Raw genomic sequence first — 25,757 nt, 5'->3', positions numbered from 1 at the left:
GAGAGAGAGAGAGAGAGAGAGAGAGAGAGAGAGAGAGAGAGAGAGAGAGAGAGAGAGAGAGAGAGAGAGAGAGAGAGAGAGAGAGAGAGAGAGAGAGAGAGAGAGAGAGAGAGAGAGAGAGAGAGAGAGAGAGAGAGAGAGAGAGAGAGAGAGAGAGAGAGAGAGAGAGAGAGAAGAGAGAGAGAGAGAGAGAGAGAGAGAGAGAGAGAGAGAGAGAGAGAGAGAGAGAGAGAGAGAGAGAGAGAGAGAGAGAGAGAGAGAGAGAGAGAGAGAGAGAGAGAGAGAGAGAGAGAGAGAGAGAGAGAGAGAGAGAGAGAGAGCACAAACACACACACATAGAGGAGACAGTCACATGCAGATATTTACTGTCACCGGACAGACAGACACACACACACACAAATACACACACATACACACACACACACACACTCTCTCTCTCTCTCTCTCTCTCTCTCTCTCTCTCTCTCACCGACTGTGACAAAGGGGTTGCAGCAAGAACCAGGACATGAACTTGAAACCTCTTTCGCATCCACGCCCAGTAAGCAAATAACTGCTGGGTAGAAATCACACCTTCTCTCCACCCCACAATCTCACTTTTAACCCCCACCCCGCCCCACTGCCACATGAACACACGCACAGAGGGGGTATATCATCATTCTTTCTATTCAACTGTTGTGGTGCAGTGTTGGTGAACCTTTTCTGATCACACCCTCTGTTTTGGTGGACTATTGCTCTCGACCTCCTCGTTTCACCGAGTCAGTGCACACCGCTTTACTTCTAATGTAGAACTTCCACAGTCTTTGACGGTATGGAGTGTAAGGGGTTGGAGGTCTGTTCATGCATATTTTCCAGATGAAAGCGCATTTTCCGGATCAATTTCGGATGACCGATTTAATGACCTTTTTTTAAACTGAGAGTTTGAAGCTTACTTTAAACATTTAACTCGAAATTGGACTGATCTTTCTGAAACTTTGTTGTGCTCATGGTTCCACGCAGAACGAAAAATCACGCTAATGCGCGACAATAACACAATTGTGTGTGTGTGTGTGTGTGTGTGTGTGTGTGTGTGTGTGTGTGTGTGTGTGTGTATGTACGCATGCGTGCGCGCATGTATGCTCATTTTGAAAGTGATAGAAATGTCAGGTGCAAAAGATTGTTCATCAGAACAAATTCAAAATGATAAAGAACCCGCGCGTCTTCTTGTCACCCGTGTTCTTGCCACCCGGCTTGCAGTGTCAGGTGTGGCGGTTGGATGAACGCGTCAGGTGGCAGGCGTGGTAAATCTCACACAAACGGGTACAAAGGGTAAGCGAAACGGGGTGTGGTGGGTATTTGTGTAAGGGGGGGGAGGGGGTATAGGGATGTTTGAACTTTTTGGCAAAAGGGCATCGGTCGTTTTGGTTTGCCATCTGTTGACAGGAGCTATACTGATCCATACATGCACTCGTGAAAAACCCTCCGCGAATTAATTAATATAATGGCAAGTCCTTCCCGTGTAAACGAGTCGACTCGCCATCTCGGATCTGGACATGCTTTTACAATGACATGGAATAAGGCAATCCCTCCACTTGAACGCCTACCGAAAATCAACATACTGACTGCTTTCTGAACACAGTTGGCATGTTCTACTTCTCAATACCGAACAGCAGTGGAACCTTCCTTTAAACCCCCTCCCCCCCCCCCTCCCCCCCTTCCCCCTCCCCCCCCCCCCTCCAGGGCCTCACAAACACACATACCCTTCTCAATGTAAGACTTCCCCCGTTTTAAGACGCTACTTTTTCAGATGTTCTCTTGATAATCTCTGTGATTTTATCTCTAATTTTAGATTCCTCTCTTTAAAGGCATGATTAAAAAAAAAAAGTAAGTCATAAAAGGGAGGTTCCACTGTAAAGTGTTTTTCTAATCAGTTTTCCACCCACCTGCTCCAGTATCGGGTGGGTACCTTGCTGGATAGTGGGAGTAGGGTTTCACGGTGTGTGCTTCAGCTGTCAGTCGGGTACGGTGCTGTTCTGGCTCAGCTTTTGTCCGTGTCATTTTGTCCAGACGTGTCCCTGTATGGACTTGGAATAAAAGCTATTTAGACGCATCAGCAGACTCGCCGAACAAAAGGCTATCTTTTTAAATCTGTACGTGCGTGAATCCCCTTGACCGCAAGCGTGTGTGTGTGTGTGTGTGTGTGTGTGCGTGTGTTTTGTGTGTGTGTGTGTGTGTGTGTGTGTTTTGTGTGTGTGTGTGTGTATGTGTATGTGTGTGTGTGTGTTGTCAGTTCCTCGGTGGTGAGGTTTGAGAAATCAATAGAAAACAAAGCGACGCACTGTTTACACGCCGCATTGATCGAGCGGTTGACAAACATGCCACTTCACGCACACACACAAACTGTCTGATTCGGCCATGTTGCCTCGATCACTCTCTGTCCACCTCCCTCGGTCATGTCACTGTCTGTCTGTCTGTCTGTCTGTCTGTTTGCATTGTACGAATCTCTTCCTGCCTGCCAGCTTGTCTGTCTCCTTCCCATCTTCCCCCCTCTCCCTCACTTTCCCCTATTCTTCCCTCTGTCAGTGTTATCAAAACGCGTTCTGTACAGTCCCCTGTTCGACCTAAATTTTATTTACTTCGAAAGAGTGTCAGTTTGCCATTACCAATGTTAAGAGTGTCAGTTTGCCATCACCAATGTAAAGAGTGTCAGTTTGCCATCACCAATGTAAAAGAATGGATATATATATATAATAGACTGCAATAAAAAACGAACATCTCTCTCAGTTCTGCATACAAAGACTCTCATATTCGTAAACTACTCGCAAAAGGGAGAAAATCGGGGGGTAGGGGTGTGCGAAAGAGGGAGAAAAGGAGGTTTCACTTTATAAAGTGAAATCCACAACACATCTTTGAGAGCTCATCCTATCGAATTTCTCTTCGTACGACTCATGGTGCTAAGCGGTGGTTCTCTACACGCAGTCAACAAGCCCAGTTCTGCGTCAAGAAAAGGATGCACAACATTTCAGCTGTTGGACAGGCTTTTGATAAGAGCTTTAAAAACAAGCATCAATTGACCATAACAGGATCAAGATAGCCGCCCCGTGGCCGTGGTGACACGGGGGTAGGACATGGATACCGTCTCTGGGTCTGCACAAACAGTTGACCTGTGACCTACCCGGGTCGGATTCTAATCCGCGACTTTAAGTCACACTAAACTGTTTCAAGCCAGAGAGAGAGAGAGAGAGAGAGAGAGAGAGAGAGAGAGAGAGAGAGAGAGAGAGAGAGAGAGAGAGAGAGAGAGAGAGAGAGAGAGAGAGAGAAAGAGAGAGAGAGAGAGAGAGAGAGAGAGAGAGAGGGTGCACCGAGAGAGAGAGAGAGAGAGAGAGAGAGAGAGAGAGAGAGAGAGACAAACAGACAGACAGAGGGAGAGAGAAAAGAGAGAGAGAGCGTGGTGACACGGGGGTGGTACATGGAAACGCATGGAAATCTGGGTCAGCACAAACAGTTGTAACCCTAGGGGTTTTTGAAATAAATATTGACTTGACTTGACTTGTGTCCAACCCGGGCCGGATTCTACACTACTCGTCATAAAAAAAACTTTACACATGCGTTTGAGGGCAGATCTTTCTGATGAGGCCGTTTATCGTAAAACCAATTATATGACTGAAAAGGTCGTTTATTCCCCTAACTTATTCAGAAAACAGATTGAGTTTACATGACGTAGTGTCGATACAGCCGCTTTACAGGTATATTTTTTTTCCTGGCCGGGTGCCCAAAGCATGTAAAGCTAATATCTTCCGTTTGCCTACCGTTATGAACGTACTTTTTTGCGCACACCCTTGGCCCTACAATTCCAAACTACTCACCAAATTTGAGCTCAATTGACCCCAGAGTACCAGAGATACAGTCTAAAACTCTTGAAGAGCGAATCCTAAATTGCCGTTTTATGCTTTGCATTTAAAGGCGTCTATAATGAGTCTGCGACATCCCCACTCCCACCCCTACCGACTACCGTACTTCCAAAGGGACACATCTATAATTATTACTACTGAGCGACAGAACAGAAAGAATTTAGAGAAAAAAACCTGTGTACAATTAATCGTCTGGTTTGAAAACCCTATCAATTTAAGACTCCATCCACAGAAGGACCAACGACTTTCTCTTTGTAGCGTCAGCAAATTTACCCCCGTTTTAATACTCCCTCTTTTTAAAGACATAATTCGGTCATATTTTTAAGGCCTAAAGACAGAGGCATCACTGTAATTAATAGGAGTTCTTGAAAACAGCGGCCCGTCAATGCAGGCCGACAGTGCAGTGCTTTGCGTTACGTAGTAAGCCAAAACAGAGGCGTGGGCACAATCATTTTCGTGTCTTGTTCATTTCTTGTATGTCACAGTTAGTGCTGAAGTGTGGGTGAGACGACGAGTCGCGTGTGGAAGTTGCTGTGTCATCGTTTAATGTACACACAAGGTAAGGAGGTCGGGCTAGCTAGAGTTTTGATTGTCCCATCTGGTGTTCCCTTCAGTGCTGTATGCACAGTGGAACCCCTCTGCTAGCACCTACAAATAATCTGAGAAATACTGGTTGAAAAAAGGAAGGGGTCTTAAAACGGGGTGTCAATTTACACAAGCTATGGGCAAAACAATGCCAAAAAGGTAAATGTCTTGAAAGAGGGGGGGGGGGGGGGGGGTTACGGTGTTTATATACTGCAGAATTCAGCAAAGAATGCTGTTACCGACCTCGCGTATTAAATGCTGTTACACCCACGTGTATGAAACTGACATGGATCGAATTAGCAGCTGTTTTTATCGAATTTATTTTTTTGGGGTCTCTGTTTCTGACCAAGCTCGTCATGACACCTTGGTTGAATGTGAATCTTGCTGGTTTAATTTCGTGTGTTCTTCTTCTGAGAGTGTCGCGCTTCAAAGCAGTACTAACTTGAGGGCTCGTTTATGTAACCTTTTTTTGTGGTTTGTGCGCATTTTTGGGGGGCAGAATCCCACAGTGTTGATGCATAATGTATGATGGATTGATTGTGTTCATTGAAAAACAATTTTCTTCCGTGAGAGTGAGAGAGAGAGAGAGAGAGACAGAGAGAGAGACAGAGAGAGAGACAGAGAGAGAGACAGAGAGAGAGAGACAGAGAGAGAGACAGAGAGAGAGAGACACACACAGAGAGACACAGAGAGAGGGAGAGAGGGAGAGAGCTTTGCATGTAAGATCTTTGTCCAGGATTCATTCACTAACGCACTTATAGACGGACAGATGCATACACTGACACAGAGCCATTATTACCAGAGACACTCTCTAGCTTTAGTCACACGGTCACCGTGGCAAATGACGGTTTTTGCACCTCAAAAACTGTGCACATGGGCAACCACGCACCTTGTTTTGGTTCCCACACTGCTTTGCATTTTGCACAAATCTAAAAACTCTTTTATCTTGACCTCTTGGTCGCATTCAGCTGTTTGGATTCAATTCTTCCATAACTCGTTCAGTGCGTTTCACATATTGTGGTTTATGAGGTGTGAAATTATGCAGAGAATGTCATCCCTTGTGTTGCGTGACATCTGGATCACAAAGTGAGAGCGATGGTTTCCGTCGTGTGGGTCATTTCAATGAATGAAGCACTGTTTGTGTCGGTCTGTAGTGAATGACCGAGACAGTCTGTTTGTTTGTTTGTTCGTTCATGGGCTGAAACTCCCACGGCTTTTACGTGTATGACCGTTTTTACCCCGCCATTTAGGCAGCCATACGCTGCATTCGGAGGAAGCATGCTGGGTATTTTCGTGTTTCTATAACCCACCGAACTCTGAATGACAGGATCTTTTTCGTGCGCACTTGGTCTTGTGCTTGCGTGTACCCACGGGGGTGTTCGGACACCGAGGAGAGTCTGCACACAAAGTTGACTCTGAGAAAACGACAGAACGAACGGACACAGTGAATCGTTTACTCATGGATGACATGATCTAAACATTACATTTAAAATGCGGTTATATTCTACGTGAACAGCAGAGTAAACGAGGGACATTGCTAACATATCTCTCTCCCTCCCTCCCTCCCTCCCTCCCTCCCTCTCTCTCTCCCTCTATCCCTCCCCCCCTCTCTCTCTCTCTCTCTCTCTCTCTTTCTCTCTCTCTCTCTCTCTCGGCGTCTTTATTCTCTGTTTGTGGTCTTGTTCAATTGGTTTAAACAAGTTTATTCAGTAAATTTCATTAAAAGCAAATGAAATTTGGCGGACGATTGTAATATAACAAGTTTGAAATAATGTCAAAAAATAATGGTGAATTATGGTAGACAATCAAATAACAATAAAAGGAACAAAATAACACAATGCTAAACTAACAACAGTACTCACACGCGCTCGCACACACACGCACACAATGACTTCCACATGGTAGAAAATAGAATACTACCAGAACAGGAAAATGTCAACAGTATTGCACATGGTCGTTTCGAACATGGATGAGATAAATGCATTCATTATTCAAAACGTTTGCTTAATAAGATAAACTTGAATAACAGGTGAAATATCAATGTATTTTCGCTGTCTGACTTGCCAAACAGAAAATCATCAGCGGTTAGCAAATCATAGTTGGACAGTGTTGACAAGGTGACTTCACGTATTTGAAGATATAAGGAGCAATGAAAAATATAGTGCTCCGCATTTTCAACATGATATTAAACCACAAGTGCATGACGGGTCGGGAATTAAATGTCTGTCAAATAGATCACTATTCTGGTTCAATTGATTTTCGAATTTTGATAGATCAGTCTTTTCTCTCTCTTCTTTCTCCACAACTCCTCCTTCGTCTGTTCCATTTCTCTCTCTCTCTCTCTCTCTCTCTCTCTCTTTCAAATCGCTGAGCTCAATGCAGCTGGCCATGCGTTCATGATGAATCAGCAGCTAATTGCAATGCTGGCGTAATGTCGACACTAAGTATGGAGCGTGTGCCAGGCCAGGCCATTGATACACACACGTGTACCCTGACCTCATACTAGAAACTATATACATATTAGTATGTCTCGCACATTAGTCATATATATGTCATATTGACACGCGTGAAGATCAGAAATGTACACACAAGCGTCTAGACTGAGGTTGGTACACTTTATCTGTTTACGTCGAGCATAGGCAATTCTTTCACAACGATTTCAGTTACGAGTAGCACTCACAAGTGTGTCAGTGCACATGCACAGACACAGAGGCACAGACACACACTATCACACAGAAACAAAGAAACAGACATAACAAGACAAACACACACACACACACACACACACACACACAGTAACGGACAGTCACAGACACACACAGACACTCTCTCTCTCTCAAACACACACACACACACACACACACACACACACTCACTCACACCACAACTTGAGCATTTGACATACACATCACCATCATCATCATTATCAGGATTGCATATATTATATCTTCTGCTTTCTACACGGTGCTGAATAAGTAATTCCCAGACGACGCAGGCAGGAGACTCGAGTGCTTTGTTGAAGACGGTTAGCAAACACTTTCACGTCACAAACTTTTGTCAAATTGAACGAACTCCATTGCGTGGGAGTTGACAACAGTGAGGGTGACAAGGCGAACGGGTAGGGTTGGGGTGTACACAATGACCAAGTGCATATTTGTATGACCTGAAAAGCCTGTCAGAGAGACAGAGAGAGACAGAGAGACAGACAGACAGACAGACAGAGTTAGAGCGAGGGAGAGAGTGAGCGAAAGAGAGAGGAAGAGAGAGAGGAGGAGGGGGGTGGGTGAAAAAGACGATCATTGATGTGGGTAAGGAAGAGAGAGTTAGAGAGAGCGAGGTAGGGAGTTAAAGGGTGAGAGAGAGAGAGGGAGAGGGAGAGGGAAAGAGAGAGAGAGAGAGAGAGAGAGAGAGAGAGAGATAGAGAGAAGGTGGGGGGGGGGGGGGAGAGAAAAAGACGATCATTGATGTGGGTGTCTGTGTGCACAGCCGGGTCCAACGTCTTTGCTGGCCGGCTGTTGCCATAGGAGCGTCTCCTGCTGTGCTTTCCGTGGGGTCTCGTGTCGTCCAATTTTGAACAGCCACGACAAATTCAATCTACAATTAAAAATAGAGAAAATTAAAATCATTTACTCACACAAAAACACACAAAAACACGAACAAACACCTGACGTCACAAAGTATATATTATGACTCTCAAAATAAATGCCGTGATATTTTTAACCCCTTTTAGTAATATGGTTCACTCAAAATAAATGTGATACTTCAACCCCTTTCAGTTATATATATATGTATGTCACTAAGCGCAATCACTTAAAGCCTCACTCCGCCTCAAATGAGGTTTACAGAACGATGGAATCTTTCACGAAATAAGCAAATCTAACCTTATGGAACACACTTACACTAGCATTTAACATCATTTAAATGACACGGCTATTTAGCATGCGTAAACCACACACCAGTTCTCGTGGTTTATTTAACCGCTGAGCCATCGTGGACCCGTGTGAACCACTTTCCCTTTTTCACATACATGATGAATTTAGTCGTCAGTTTGTGGTTTCAATGCGACTCGCTGTATCTGCAATAGCACGTTATTGTGTACCTCTGAATCTAAAATGCAACAAACGTCTGCGTGTGACACGAACTGAGCGGTGGTGGTTGACCGTTCAAAGAAACTGACGACATGCAGAAAATTCGTCTGCTTGGGCAAACACGACCTTGTATGACACGTTTCCGGGCTCTCTTTTTTCAAACTTTTAAAACGTCAAATTGTCTTGATGAAAAAAAAATCTTTTATGATTTAAGAATGTTTGTCTCACATGCTGTCAATTTATTATTTAGATTTTATAAGTTAGTTCTAGCGCCTAAACGAGGCTTCCGATTTGTTTTAAAGTAAATCCGGCTGGCCACGCACAAATAAATTCTTTGAAAAAATGCTAGCTCGTTCTTTACGTAGGGCACCTAGGATGTTCTCTAGCGGTAAGTGTTTAAACGAAAGGGTGTTTGTACTGTGTGTAAAAGCCTGACAGTGTCTGTGGCCAAAAACTGATGGTTTACGGGAAGCGGAGTGGGCCTTTTATTTCCTCGATCTACCCTCGTCACTAAAATGAATGCACGATGACGCAATAGGGAATCACCCCCCGCGGGTTAGGGGGAAGAATTTACCCGATGCTCCCCAGCATGTCGTAAGAGGCGACTAACGGATTCTGTTTCTCTTTTTACCCTTGTTAAGTGTTTCTTGTATAGAATATAGTCAATTTTTGTAAAGATTTTAGTCAAGCAGTATGTAAGAAATGTTAAGTCCTTTGTACTTGAAACTTGCATTCTCCCAGTAAGGTAATACATTGTACTACGTTGCATGCCCCTGGAGCAATTTTTTGATTAGTGCTTTTGTGAACAAGAAACAATTAACAAGTGGCTCTATCCCATATTCCCCCTGGAGCCAATTGATGGGACTCGCGCTATAGAAAAGTTATTTATTATTTTCCCTGTCGCGATATAACCTACGTTAAACACCAAATAAAGAAAGAAAGAAATAGGGAATCACGCGGCTCTTTTCTTCACTCCAACCCTGCATGCATTACTCCCTGCACACGGCTTTGCAGGGACCCAGGTGTTAAGGGCAGGTGTTGAAATGAGGCATAGACGGTCAGTGGGGATTAGTGTTCAAGGGGATTACTCTTTTAATTTAAAGGGATCACTGCCCTGTGTGTGTGTGTTCGTTCTGTCGTCTGGCGTCGTGAGCTTCTCACGCCCACTCTCTCTACTCCCTCACCGTGCACGCTTTTTACGGCTAAGTTAATTTAAAGGAGCATTTTTCTTCTTGGCAAAACAAGACTGCAAGTGTTGTGGAGTTTTGTTGAATTAAACTCGTTTTTGTATTGTGTTGATGTTATAATCGAAAGGATACGCATCGGTTTACACTTACACGCATTATCTCCCTGTCTCTCTGTCTGCATGCCTCTCTGTCTGTCTCTGTCTGTCTGTCTGTCTGTCTGTCTGTCTTTGTCTCTGTCTGTCTTTCTGTGTCTCTGTCTGTCTTTCTGTGTTTCTCTGTCTGTGTGTCTCTGTCTGTCTGTCTGTCTGTCTGTCTGTCTGTCTCTCTCTCTCTCTCTCTCTCTCTCTCTCTCTCTCTCTCTCTCTCTGTAGAGTGAGAGTATTATGTACAGTATGTCAGAGATTTAACATTTGACTGTTGTGACTGTTTTCTTCCAGCTGTTTTACGGATGGTGCTAATTCAGTTCAACCTTGGCATCAAAGTCCAACTCCAAGACCTGATTGTGCACTAAGAAAACAGTTTAAAAACTGTCTACTGCAAACCAACGACTGAAGTTTTTATTTCGGGTCTTTCATCGTTGAATGCCCCTTTAAAATGTTATCGGTCACAGGTCAGGAAGGGGTTTTGCCTGGCCATTTTCCTCTTCGTGGGGACTGTTGACTGAGTGAATTACCCCTGAGTGCACTTTTATAAATCTCCCCTTTTGTCCGTCTTCATAGCTGTACTATGATTTTATTTTAAGCACAGTTTATAATTATGCTTAGCAACCGTGACTGATCGTGCGGGCGTGTGTGCGTAAGTGTGTATTTGCGTCCTTCTTTGTGTGAGAGAGAGAGAGAGAGAGAGAGAGAGAGAGAGAGAGAGAGAGAGAGAGAGAGAGAGAGAGAGAGAGAGAGAGAGAGAGAGAGAGAGAGCTTTAGACGGTATTTTGTCCGGTGGATCAAGTATTTATATTACTGATATATTATGTGTGTGCTTGGTCAGTTTAACCACATGCACACACAAGCAAGTATAGACACAGACAGACAGGCAGGCAGACAGACTCAGACACAACCACACACACACACACGTTCGCGCGCACGCACAGGCACGCACGCACACACACACACACACACACACACACACACACACGCTCTCTCTCTCTCCCTCTTTTTACATTTAGTCAAGTTTTGATTCTATTCTCTCTCAGCCAACCACTTAAAGGCACAGTGCGCCTCCCGTAAACCATCACAGATAATGTCAGGCTTTTACACACAGTACAAACACCCTTTCATTTGAAAGCTCACCAAACGGGAACATCCTAGGTGCCCTACGTAAAGAGCGAGCAATTTTCAAAGAATTAATTTTGCGGATTGTCTCAAGTAGACAATCGGACCGTGGTGCGTTTTGGCGCTAGACCTAACTTTTAAAATCTAAATAATAAATAAATAAATAAGTAAGCTTGTTACACACACATTCTTAAATCATAATAATAATAATAATAATAATAATAATAATAATAAATGAGCATTTATATAGCGCAACATCATAACTTTACAATTATGCTCTTTGCGCTATAAAAGAATTATTTTTTCATCAAGACAAGATTGATGTCCGCAGGAGCGGCTATCTATTGTAATGCGTTCGGAGAGGTGACATGAGTCGTTTGTTACCGTTCTCACGAGATCAGTTGTTGAAACCAACTTTGTCATCTGTGCTGTTCCGGAAATGAGCTGCGCTTGTTTTGAATTCAAACAGTAAGAGAAAGGGGGAATGTACGTTCTGGCTCACCGATTCCGACAGACCCTAAATATTAACTCAAAATAGGCTTCTGGACTAAACTTTTACTAAAATGAAACATGCGACAAAATCAGAAAAATACTGCATAAATCCATACAAAAAAAATACAGTAAAGTAAGGTTGTTTTGAACCAATGCCGGGTCTGTCGGAATCAGTAACCCAGAACGTACATTCCCCCTTTCTCTTATACAACATTCTTAAGCTCAATACGCTCTCTCATTTACAAACTTTACTTCATATGTTCTTTCACTGTTAGAATTATATCTGATACATGCAATGTGACTGTCTAAACGAATAGTTAACTCTTTACAAGTGATTCTATTTTTACTTTTTCTTCCCGTCCTATTTGAATCCCCTTTTTTAAAAACTGCTTTTTCAGATCTTCTATATCGAGTGGCTTGTTATATTCAGCTCGTGTTTTTGTTTGAATACTTGCTTTCTTACTTTTGTAGTCATCAAAGTCTGTTTGTATCTGTTTGAATTCTTCGTCAGAAACTTTTGAATCTTCAAGTGCTTTACTGATAGACAGTTTTAGGCTAGACAATTTTGATGATGCAAGAGTGGAAATGGATTCGTGTTTTTCAAGCTTTTTCACAATTTTTTTCATTATAGCTGATGCTATAAATGATAAACCACCAACTGCTGCTGCGACACCACCTAGGATTAGAGAAACTGGAGTCCCTACTCCGGTAGCTAACAGAATTGTTCCCGTTACACCTGCAGCTGATGCAAGGATAGTAGAACCAGTGCTGGCATTAGAAAGGCTGTTGTAAGTTGTTGAGTACTTACGTCTAGCGCGAGAATATTTTTCTAATTCATCTTCTAGTTGTTTTTGTATATTACTAATGTGTGCCAGTCTGAATTGTTGACTTTCTGCTGCACTTTCATCAATATTAGGATAAAGCTTCACACTGCTAGTCATCTTTTTAATGCAAAATATAAAATATTTATCTTAATTCTCACTGGCCAGTGTTTCTGCTAAGCTTTGAAGCTGTTCATTGCTTAACACCTTATCTGTATAGTAGAAAGCAATCAAATCAAGATAAGTAAGATTAATACTTCTTATTTCTGTTAAATTATTTATATCTGCGTTAACAACAACATTTTGGTTTGACGTCTGTTTTTTTATTGTGTTAGAATCCTTTTGAACAGCAATAAATACTCTGACTTCTTCAACATTTAATGGTCTCCAGTTGAGATTTATTCCTCTCATTAGAACAGTGTTTGTGGTTTCTTCCCTTTTCCTGACAACTATATCAAATATCATAGTTGCATTCTGCCCTATTGGAAGCTTGGGTATAAAATCGACAATGGTGTCAGCGTCCTTTTCAACACTTTGTTTTCTGTGAATGAGATAGTTGTTCTTATGGAAAGGTTTAACTGCAACTTCTCCCCTGCTGTTAATCGCAGGAACAAGGCTAACAATTAGTGGTTTAGCATTGATTGACTTACGGAATGTGTCGTCTTTTCCAACAAGAGTGTATGGACTCACAAATTCAAACTTCATTTCCCAGTCAATCTTTTTCATAACAGGACTAAGTACCCATTTTTTATTCTGATGTTTCCACATGTAGAATGTGTCATCGACAATTGGATCAGGTACATTAACATCACGGATTTGACCTAGTTTGAGGAATCTTGGTTTCTTTTCATCGTCGATTTCCTTTCTCTTGTAATGACCAGTGTCTGTAAACTCGAATGCATACACTGCACCAACTTCAGCATTGCTCTCAAAGTCGATAGCGTCTGCTAAATCTTTCAACTCTATAGTTGAACATGCAACAGGATAAGCTATTGTAGGTCCACTCGACATTTTAATACTCAATATTTTATGGAACTATTTCCAATGTAATGTTAAACAAACAATCAACTGGTTGTCCACTTTGATTTTTCAGATCAATGTGTAGGAATTCATGACACCCTTCCTCCAAGTCCTTGAACTGAAGTGTCTTAAATGTTGGCACGTGCATTTTACAAAAAGAGGCATCACTCGGTGGAAGAATCCTAAGCAGATCAGAACGCTGATCATTAAACAGATTATAGGATGTGTTAAGCTCTCTCATGTGAACAAACAGTACACTGTTAACATCCATGTCAATGGGACGTGTTCCCTTGTATATTTTTGTAATTCCAAGCATATCAAGGAGTTTGGTTGGAAACTCAATGTTTACTTCTCTAGTTTTGGGCATAGTAAGAGTAGCAATGAGACTTGCATGATTTAAACTCGCTGTAATACCTACTGGAGCAAACAATTCTTTCTCTAAAGTGCAGAAGTCATAGTAACCATCTTCTACAGAATGTTTTTTACCATTAATTCTAACCCAGTTGTTAGCCTTTTTTTTTACTGATATTATACCAAGTAACCTTGTACATAATTTCATGCAGTGCAACTTTCATTCCTCCATTTTGATTGTTGATAGGGGTTGCAAGTTTAACTGGCACACTAGTCTTCACATTTGTTAGTGTGATAAACATTTTTTATTCAACAACAAAAATGAGTCAGTATAAATTCAACAAAGACGTTAAATACAAAACTGGACCATATTACAATCCAAAGACTATTTCTTTCCATGAGTTGGACTTTGCTGTAACAGAAACAGAATCCATTCGCGTTAAAGTGCCTGACCCATTCCATTCTTACCTAAATCCCCCAATCAAAAATGATAGTGTTCCAAAGATGTGGAACTCTCACCCAATTCAGTTCTATCAGAATCAGTTAAACTTTGCAATATTCTGTGCAACCACAGGATGTGGAGTGTCCTATGCAGACCACATGAATAATTCAAACTTACTGACAAAGTGTGTGTACACATTTCACGTTTACTATCAGTGCAGGAGAATCTTGTCTGAACTTCAGGCACCAATGCCGCATGAAAAGAGCTGGAACCCATTCAACAATAGGATAAACATGAAAGTGTATGAGCGTCTCTGCAATGAATTCAATATAGATTTTAAGACCGACTTTAGGCAAAAGCAAGACAAAAACCATGGCATGGGAACACTATATTTATGGGGTGTCCACAGGAGGTATAATTTTGATTACTGGCCAGGTCATACATCTTTTTCTTCAAATGTGCAGGTACAGTTAGGATCAATAGAACAAGAGCACCACAATGCATGGACTACTTTTATATTAGACACCGGCAAAGGTTTCACTGGATCAGGTGTTGAAAGGATCAATGAATCTATCCGAACATATGCGTGGTGCTTGCTAGGCTCGCAGGCACAGACACGATCAAACATAATGAGAACAAGCACAGGGTTTGGTGCACAGAAACAGTTGTTATCAAATTTAGAAGATGTCATAAACTCTGCAGTTGATCTGCCTTCCAGCATCAAAAGGTATCAAGACTCTCTCCGTTATGCAAGATCAAAAGTTGACTTTGCTGTTGGTAACGGCCTTTACATGTTACCTTCTGATCTCCAGCTGCAGATTGGAACAATAACAAATTATAACAATGAAATCATTATTGCTAGTGACACCCAGCCGCTTGGAAAGGGTGAAGAACTGAATTCAGAAATCAGAACGATGTTACAGCCATATCACAATGAACAGAAACAAAGCGTGACAAGTGAAGATCATTCTGTCACTAGTGATGATCAAGCTGTTAGTATTAGTGATGATCATGAATCGCAGAAGACTGCTCTAGTAATTGGTGGAGTGGGTGTAGGCTTACTTTTGCTTTATTCTCGTTAGCAGAACACCTGCAATTAAAACTATTAGAGTCCAGAGATGTTCAGCCATGAAACCAACAACTTTACCTGCAAAAGATAACAGCCAGCTAACAATTGAACCAATGATTCCTGGAAGTGCATCCAAAGCTTTTGCTGCTAGTTTCTTTAATAGTTCTGCAATGTGTTTGAGTTGTTTCTTTACCCATCCCGGATCAGATGGAGATGAAGGTGAAGGTGGAGGTGGAGGTGTGACAGTGCCACCTGTGAATGTTAACACTAATGTGCTTATTGCAAATCCTAACGCAGTTAGTATACTAGCTATTGTGATTCCCTGCTCTCTGAAAAGCGTTCTAATTCTTTCAGCAAGAGTTGTGTCTTCGTAAAGGATTCTTTGAATTGTATTTTTTATTCTGCTGACCTGTGTTCTCAGTTGTTCTCTATTGTTACTTAGAACTTCTAACCTTATGGCTTTCTCCTCCTGCAAATCTTTTAAACGCTTAGAAATTCTGTTTTTTACTTCTTGTTCTAGGTTCAAATCATCAGCATCAGCAAGTTTTTGTTTCTCTTTGTTTATATCTTCATCCAGCTGACCTAGTTTTGACAGATTATTTGCTATTTCACCTCTGATGGTTTGTAGTGATTGATTAAGGGCTTCTATTTCTCTCATAGGTAATAGTTCATGTGGAGTCTTCAGTGAAGTTTCCTCAGAAAAAGAAGTCTCTATCTCTTGTATAAGTTGATCAGCCTCTTCTGCAAGTTTATTAAGATCTTGCAATGGAACAGATTCTATTTGAGTAGCAGTTGGTAGTCCTAGTTCTGCTTGTTGAAGTAAGGAAACAACATGGGAAGATGATGACCGTGTGCTAGGCACAATATCTAATTGCCTAAGTCGATTAGCAGTAAGTTTTTGTTTTAGTGAAACTTTTGATAGAAACTTAGCAGGATTAGATTTATATGTAAGTTGGACTTTTTCTCCTTTATCGCTAGTTGTATATAAATGATTTGCTTCCATTTTGAACTGGTTTGGATCTAAAACATCAGGTTCTTCTCCTAAACTTTTGTAGAAATCTCTAACTTTACCTTCCAGAAGTTCATGTCGTGCCACCTCATAATGCAGTGAATGATGATAGGGAACCAAAGGGATTGCTTCGCTCATGTCGTCCGCTGGCTCAAATAAATCTTCAAATCCACCTTCTGCCATTTGTAACTTATTTTTTATTTTGAAAATAAAAAAAGATGGCACAATCGTTCGGTTCTGTTCTTGATCCTTACAGAAGGCTGAAAGAACCTCTCGGGGTAAAAGGAATAAGGCAAACAGTTATAGTTACAAATAATCCTTCTACTATTGATCAGAATGAAATACTTACTGTTAGGTTTCCTAATCTAGGTAAGAACGATGTTATTGTACCAGGCACTGTAAGACTATCATTCAAATTAGAATTAGAATCTGGCTCAGATGAAAATAGGACTTTGGCTTATAATGTAGGAAGAGCAATTGTGAGGAAGATTACTGTCAAACTGGAAGGGCGGGAAGTGATGTCATTGAATAATGCAGATGTATTTTTAGTTTATGCAGATAATTGGTTGACTGACAATGAAAAGAAAAACAGAGTGTTTCAAGGGATTCAGTCAGACAATGGGATAAAAGTTAGAATAGGAGCAGGAGATAAAGCTGACAACAAAAAAGATAACGCTGTCAATGTTGCTTTTGGAAACAAATTTTGTATTCCACTTGACTTTGAACTCATAAATTCACATCCTCCCTTCTATCAAGGAGCATTGCGTGACAGGCTGTCATACGACCTGACTTTCAATAGTTATGATCGTGTTATGCTTTCACAAGACCCGGAAGCAAAGTATAAGGTGTCTGGAATTTCTTTAGAGTTTGATGTTGTAAACCATCCTGAACTGGCTAGACTTATAGAAAATCAGTACAGTTCTAAGCTGCCTATCTATTATGAAAGAGTGTTGAATCACAGTACACTTTCAAAAAGCCAGGCTGATCCAATCTGGAACATTAACTTGAATACACCAGCTAGGTCAATGAAGGGAATACTTATGTTGTTTGAGGAACCAAAAGATTCATATGAAAGGCAAATAGAAAAGTTTTACAATCCACTAATCAATAGAGTATATTGCACAATTGAAGGGCAGCCAAACCAAATATTTGCATCTGGCATGCTGCCATACCAACACTATGATGAAGCAAGAAAGTACTTTACTGGAGGAAGATTGAAAGACCCAACATCTGATCTTGTGGCTAAAGATCTACATTTACACGGTGTTGGCGTAGAAGATTTCTTGACAAATAAATATGCGTTATGGCTGGATCTCAGAACAACTGACGACAACAAACTGCATGGAAGTGGAAGGCGAATTGAAAACGGATCAGAAGGAATCACAATACAAATTGAAAAGGAAGTAGGGAGTAGTAGTAAATCAGTTAAGATCTACGTGTTTGTTGTGTCAGATGCGCAGTTAAACATCTCTGAAAGCAGATTACAGGATATTGTTTATTGAACGTGTTAAAATGAAGTATCTAGATTTTCTTCCAAAAGATCCACACTGTTCTTTGATTTGTGGGGCAACAGGTTGCGGCAAAACAAGATATGTTTTGGATTTATTACAGACTGTTTACATAAATCACTTTGAACACATAGTCATATTCTGTCCAACCATAAAGCATAACAGAACATACAAGGAGAGAAAATTCATATGGTCTGATCAAAATATATTTATTGTAAATCCTTCTGATCGTCTAAATGTTTGCTTGGAGCATTATTTCGATCTTTTTCAGAACACGCCAACACTGTTTATTATTGATGACTGTGCAGCAGAACGTGACATTGTTAGAAAGAAAAGTGCACTAGCAAAGCTTGCATTCAGTGGACGACATGCATTAATATCAGTTTGGATATTAACACAAAAATACAATGCAGTTCTGAAAGACTTTAGAGAGCAACTCAAAACAATAACATTGTTCTATTCAAAGGACCGTGACAGTTTTGAAGAGTGTCTTCGAGAAAATGATGTCATTGAAAACAAACAGGAGAGAGAAAGAATAAAGAATAATCTGAAATATTCTAAGCACTCGAAACTGGTTTTAAAAACTGATCAACCAGTTCAGTATGTATGTTTGTAGAAATCCTTGCTAAGTTCTTGTCAAGTTCTTGTCAAGTTCTTACTCAAGTTCTTACTCAAGTTCTTACACAAGTTCTTACTAAGTTCTTACTAAGTTCTTACACAAGTTCTTACTAAGTTCTTGTCAAGTTCTTGTCAAGTTCTTGTTAAGTTCCTACCTAAGTTCTTGTTAAGTTCCTACCTAAGTTCTTACTCAAGTTTAATTACTAGATTTTAATTTTATTCTGCATCAAAATAAAATGAACTGTGATGAATTGCTGATGCAGACTGCTACAGATATTGAAATCTGCGACAGTAGGACTATACCTGATAAAAAAGAAAGATTGTATTCACTTGCTGTTTGTGGAAAAACAAAACACTACCTTGGGCAGCAGTTAACTGTGGAAGAAGTACAACATCTTTCCTCAGAAGATATAGAAAAGTATCATGGACGGTATGAATCAGTGCTTGGTTCTAAGATGGTTAGAAGTATTGGACAGACTGTTATAGGTTTGTACACAAAGATTTTTGGACATTTTACACCTCTCGACTCGGAGGAAGACTTAACACATGATCTAACTCATGACCCTGTTGTTTCCAAGTCCCTCGAATCTCTTGCCTGTGGCCTGTATTATCGATTTGGTGCTTTATTAGTACCATTTGTTGCTGGATTAATTACTTTCAAACACATTAATTTTCAGAATAAAAAAGATGACAGATCAGTTGAAGCAGACAGTGGAGCAGACGAAAATACCAGAAGTGAACACAGTGACAAAGAAACATGGTAGAGTAGAAGCAGGAAAAAAACTAGCCGAATGGAACAGACAAAAAAAGTTAAATCAAAAGGCAAAGCAGAACATTATGTCTGAAGTTGAGCAGACACCAAACATTCCTGAAGTGACTAAGGTCACACAAACTGATCAAGAATTAAAATCTTCATTTCTATCATACAGAAAAGTAGCTGTAGCAGCTGTTGTTGGAGGAGGTGGATACTTGCTTTACAAACTTTGGCAAGGCAAATATAAAGTGTCAGAAAAACCAAAATCAGAAACACCAAAACCAACAAACAAAGCAGTACAAACAATAACAAAGCCCACAGTAGTACCTGCAGTGGATTCATTTCATATGGAATAATTTTAATATTTTAATTTTGATAACATAAAAATGAGTTCTGAAAAGACAATAGTTAATCTAGTTTATCACGCTGCAGTGATTGGAGGCTTGAGTGTAGGTTACACAATGCTGGGTAAAAGTCTCCTCAGAATGAAACCAGCCGACTTGGGAAAGTTAGACTTCGAAGACGGTGCTAAACTAATTGGTGTTGTGACAGCTTCCTTTGCAACAAAAGACTTCCTGGTGAAGCAAGGAATTATTCCAGAAAATATAAACATGTAAGACAATAAAATGGCTAGCTTGGTTATGATGGTGGGAGGTGCGATTGTAAATGCGCTTGCATTTTCTGGCAGCAACTATTTGTTTTCTAAACTGCAAAATGGTGAAGAGAGGGAAAGGCACAACAAAGCCATGGAACAACTGGCGAAAGCACAGGATGAATACGAGAAGAAACGAATTGCGCAGTTAGACTTTATGAATGATAAACTCAGGCAGCAAGGACATGCAAACAAAACCTTTGCCAATGTTGATGCAGCCATTCAAGAATACTATCTTGTAACTGGAAAGAAAATGAAGACAAGTGCTCCTCCAAAACTGGGTGACTTTTATCAGCCTTCAGAAGAGCAGAAGGTGGGCGAGATTGTTTTCATTGTTATTGGTATGGCTGTTGTTTACTTTATTGCGCGTGCTGTAAAATCTTAATATTCTGTCATTTAAAAAACCATGAGTGATGCTTTGTTATCTAAAATATATTATTCCCCAAAAGGATACTGGAAAGGAAGAACTGCTATTGACAAGCTCAGTGACGCAGCAGGTGTTTCTCAAGATATAGCAAAGAAATGGTTGTCAAAGCAGGCAGTTTGGCAGATCTATTTACCTGCACCAAGAAAAATTACACGACCACACTTTGTTAACATTAAACCGAATGACACTCATCAAATAGACCTGCTGTATTTACCGCATGACACAGTCAGAAGGAAGAAATATAAGTATGCACTGACTGTAGTTGATGTTGCAACAAGATACAAAGATGCTGAACCGTTGACAGAGAAAAGTGCTATAGCTACAGCTGTTGCCCTGCAAGAAATTTACAGACGTGGACCACTAAAGTATCCCAGAATGATTCAGTGCGATGATGGTAAGGAGTTTAAAGGAGCTGTCAACCAGCTTCTGTTAAAACATCATGTTACAGTGAAGAGAGGTATTCCAGGAAACCACAGGTCACAGGCTATTGTTGAGAGCTTTAACAAACAGTTGGCAGAAAAACTGTTTTCATATCAGTACCATCAGGAATTTTTGGACACAGAAAGTAAATTGCGTAACACTGAATGGGTCAAAAGATTACCATCAGTACTTAGAGCAATGAATCTGGAGGTATTTAAAGCTACAGGGTTAAGACCAGTTGATGCAATCAAACAGAAAACAATACCTGTTGCTCCAAAGTCAACAACACCAGTGGCATTACTACCTTTCAATCAGAAAGTCAGATATTTATATGCACCCGGTGAAGCTGAGGGTGACAGCAGGAAGCGTGCAACGGATCCAATCTGGAGTATTGACATTCATGAAATCAAGAGAGTAGTAGAGACAAATCCACCTATATATTACTTGAGAGAACCAGCACCGCAAAGAGCCTTTGTAAAAGAGGAATTACAATTAGTTCCACGTGGTACAAATGTTAAATGATTTTTTATTTCAGATTTTATAGTGTTAACAAAAATGGAAGCTCTGAGAAAGAATTCTAAGCAACTTCATTTTTTTAATTTATATTTTTATTTTGAGTTATAAAATCAAACTCACAGCGATGGAAGACTCTGTATTAGAATCTTTATCGACAGTATTTGACACCGTTGAATTACAAGTAACGGATCCTCAAAATGTGCAGTCCAGTGTGCAAGACGCCATTGAACAAATTCCAAACAATTTGTTGATTGAACCTCCAGTAAAAGTGCAGATAGTCAGTTTAATAAAATACAAAACAGTCAGTGATGAGGTGCTAGAAGTTCATGTTTCAACCAGACAACTAGCACTTAATTCTATGGCAGAATTGAATGGAAACTGGGCAGATGAAATGATGAAACGGTTTGAGCAAGCTGCAGAGGATGCAAAGATGAAAGGATCCGGATGGTCAGAAGGTGAAATTCTAAAAATAGAATTGAAGCTAAGTAAATTTGCCCCCATCAGAGGTAGAAGTTACATACCTTTACCTCCTGCTCTTGTCAAAAAACGTGCTGTGCTGAACATAAAGAATGATGATGACAAATGTTTTATGTGGTGTGTTCTGGCAAGACTGTACAGTGTAAAGAAAAATGCAGAAAGAGTGTCTAATTATCATGCATACAGAAATAAACTAAACTTTACTGGTATTGAATTTCCTGTCAGCATTACAAGCATTGACAAATTTGAACAGCAAAACAAACCCATCACCGTAAATGTTTACACGTGGGATGAGGAAGATGAACTGAAACCAGTCAGAATATCAAAGAACTCACCAACGATTGGTGATTGTGATACTAACCATGTTGACATGTTACTAATGACTGATGGTGTAAAATATCATTACACTTTGATTCGTACAATGAGTAGACTGATGGCGAGCACAAGCAATCACAATAGTAAACAAGACTTTTGTAGGCGATGTCTCTTGCGTATTCCATCAATTCATGCAGCACTTATACACAAGCAACATTGTAAGAGCGTTGATGATGCGGTTGTGAAGTTAACAACACCACCGCCAGACAGCAAAGTGTATTTTAAGAATGTATGCAAACTACAGAAAAGTCCTTATGTTGTTTATGCTGACTTTGAATCTATCATTGTGCCATATGAAGGACCTTTACCAAAAGACCTACCTAAAACAGTAACTCTAAGTAATCATCAAGTCTGTTCATATGCATTTATTGTTGTTAGTTCAGATGGTAAACATTCTAAACCGCAATTGTACAGAGGACCTAATGCAGCAAAGAACTTCTTACAGCAAATGAACCAAGTGCGAAATGACTGCTCCAAACAACTGAATCTTTCAGACATTGTTATGAAACCTGAAGACCAAGAACAGTTTAACTCTACCACACAGTGTTGGATATGCGAACAAAGTCTAACACCAAACACAGACAATCCAATAGTAAGAGATCATGATCATGTAAGTGGGCAGTTCCGAGGAGCAGCACACAGCAAATGTAATCTACAATTAAAGTTTGATCCTAAGACTTGGAAGCTTCCAATCTTCTTCCATAACTTGCGCGGTTATGATTCACATCTGATCATGCAGGCAGTAACTGATGAATACAAAGCAAGATGCATTGCGCAGTCTTCAGAAAAGTACATGGCCTTTACTCTGAATAGTTTACACTTCTACGATTCTGCTCAACATCTGATGGGAACACTTGAGTCTTTATCTTCATCACTAACTGCTTTCCCAATCACATGTAAGTACTTTGACAGTGACTTAGTTAGAAAGGGAGTCTATCCATATGAATACATGGATTCGTGGGAGAGGTTTGATGAAGATGAGTTACCACCAAAGGATGCTTACTTCTCACGGCTGAAGGGTAAAGGTATAAGTGACGAAGACTATGAACACGCTAAGACTGCATGGAATAAATTAGGATGTAATACAATGGGTGATTATCATGATCAATATTTGTTGGCTGATGTTTGTTTACTTGCAGATATATTTGAGAATTACAGAAGAACATGTATGAAGCACTACAATCTAGATCCTTCACATTACATATCTGCACCAGGCATGAGCTGGGATGCATTTCTTAGATTTACAGGAGTAAAGATTGACTTGCTATCAGATCTACCTACACTTCAGATGATTGAAAATGGACTACGTGGAGGAATCAGTATGGCTTCACACAATTACTGCAAAGCCAACAACAAATACTTGGACGACTTTGATCCTATGAAACCTTCTAATTACATCATGTATCTAGATGCAAACAATTTGTATGGTTGGGCAATGTGTCAGACGCTTCCACTTCGGAACTTTAAGATCTATTCAGGACCATTTTCACAATGTGTTGTGCTGACAATATTAAAAGCAGGCCCAGACAGTCGAAAGGGATGGATACTAGAAGTTGACTTAGACTATCCACTATCACTTCATGATCTACATAATGATTATCCTTTAGCGGCTGAGAGGTTAAAAGTAAACCCAAGAGAACCTCCAAAGCTGGTGCCCAATCTGTTTCACAAAAAGAAGTATGTGTGTCACTACAGACTGTTACAGTTTTACATTAGACATGGATTGATTTTGAAGGCTGTTCATCGTATAATTTTATTTGATCAAGAACAGTTTATGAAACCTTACATCATGAAAAACACAGAACTGAGAACCAAAGCCGCTGATGCATCAGAGAAAGACTTTTTTAAACTGATGAACAACAGTTGCTTTGGTAAGACAATGGAAAACCCACACAAGAGAAAGGATGTTAGACTTGTTACAAGAGAAAATGAGGCCATCAAGCTGACATCCAAACCACAGTATCAAGACTTTAAATACTTTCATGAACAGCTGTATGGTATCTTAATGAAAAAACTTGTAGTCAAGCTTGACAAACCAGTATTCATAGGCTTTACTGTGCTAGAGTTGTCAAAACTGTTGATGCTTGAGTTTTTGTATGATTATTTGAAACCAAGATATCCGAAATCGAGAGTACTTTACACAGACACAGATTCATTCTTACTTGACATTCCAGCGGATGACATTTACAAAGATCTAGAAGCTGAAAGTCCTGCAGTAAAAGGAAAAGATTCTTTTTATGACACTTGCGACTACCCTAAAGAATCACCATTGCACTCAAATGTTAACAAGAAGGTTATTGGAAAGATGAAAGATGAAATGAATGGGAAGATAATTAAGGAGTATGTTGGATTGCGTGCAAAGATGTACAGTGTTGCAAGTGAGAAAGGGGTGGTTAAAAAAGCAAAGGGTGTAAGCAAACAGGTTGTAAAGTCGAGCATATCGCATGATAACTACAAGGAAGCACTGTTTCAGAAGCGAGTGTTTCACCATGACAACCCTAAGATCAGTTCCACGCTTCATCAGATCAACACAACTATTGTAAACAAGAAATCTTTAGATGCTAATGACACAAAGCGCGTTTATTCATCACCAGAATATTCTTATGCAATTGGGCACTGGAGAACAAACGCGGCTTCAAATAGTCTGAGTGTGTAATAAGAATTTTTGTCAATCGGGAAAACCCGCTATGACAGCTTTGTTCTGACTGCAGCGGGGAATAGGACGTTGCTTGCGTTGGGGAAGTGTTTGTGAAAGGGGAGTAGGCTTTGTTGAGTTTCAAAGCAGCCACCAAGTACACTTATCAAAAGCTTGAATCAAATAAACAAGTCAATTGAATAAGTTAACACTCGGCGGCCGCCCGAAGGCAGCCTAAAAAGTTTATTGTAGGGCGTTGAAGCAGGGTGAAGCAAAACCAATAACACAGCTGAAGCAGGGTGTTGAAGCAGGATGATTAAGAAGACAGCCAAAGCAGGGCAGGCGCAGCAAACCGTACATGCATGATCGTTACTATATTTAGAATCACGTCATTACTATTTTTGAAACCGTACATGCATGATCGTTACTATATTTAGAATCACGTCATTACTATTTTTGAAACCGTACATGCATGATCGTTACTATATTTAAACACTTGTCTAACAGTGCAGGCGCAGTGTGATACTTCTGTTGTTGCGCACAAACAAGCACTGTAAGTCTAAGACTGGGACTGTTGGAGCTCTGATGTGACAGGAATATGCGGCGTTTCTGACCAGTACTCTCTGTACTCTTCGATCTGGAGCATCTCTTCGATTTGTTTAAGTTTGCCCATGATAAAACTGATTGGCAAACCAACAGTGGTAAATCGCGGAAATGCATAAAGCGATCTAGCAACGGCGCGTAGTCTACGCGCATGAACATCGGAATAGCCAGTTTTTGCTTTCAACCAGTCAGCCCACGTTTCTTTCATTCTCCCTTCTTTTCTTTGCTTCTCCTGCCATTGTTTGCACATAATCAAAAACTGTCCAAACTGAATGTAAATTAAGATTTGTTGTGCGTCCTGTCTTTTGAGATTTCTCATCCCTTTTTGCAGTCTTTCCACAATATCTTTTTCATTTTCTGCTTGAGCAAAATAAGCATTTGTGAAAGCTTCTGTGGATATAGCATGGCTAACATCTGCTTGGTTTGAAACGAGATAGTGATGTAAATCACTTGGCGTTGTTGGTTCTACTCTCTTTTTCTTTCCGTCTTTTTCTTTGAACAAATCTTCTATCTTCCTTTTTGGTTTTTTGGGCAGTCTCATTAATCCTTCTGT

At 40.4% G+C, this 25,757-nt stretch overlaps 1 protein-coding gene across 3 annotated transcripts in view; it reads left to right on the top strand.

Moving 5' to 3' along the window:
• LOC138953913 (probable G-protein coupled receptor No18) overlaps positions 1–25,757 on the top strand; it is an 88,943-nt gene that overhangs the window by 3,576 nt on the left and 59,610 nt on the right. The window contains exon 1 of one of the 3 annotated variants that reach the window (XM_070325898.1): positions 4,356–4,446. The exons of the other annotated variants lie outside the window; for them this stretch is intronic. The gene's annotated coding sequence lies outside the window, so the exon portion shown is untranslated. Of the gene's footprint in view, positions 1–4,355; positions 4,447–25,757 lie in introns of those variants that run through there. 3 annotated transcript variants of the gene reach the window in all.

This window comes from Littorina saxatilis, linkage group LG17 (genome assembly GCF_037325665.1).
Source record: "Littorina saxatilis isolate snail1 linkage group LG17, US_GU_Lsax_2.0, whole genome shotgun sequence".
NCBI lineage: Eukaryota > Metazoa > Mollusca > Gastropoda > Littorinimorpha > Littorinidae > Littorina > Littorina saxatilis.
The sequence above is the reverse complement of the archived record's forward strand: the minus strand, read 5'-3'. Positions and strand labels throughout refer to the sequence as shown.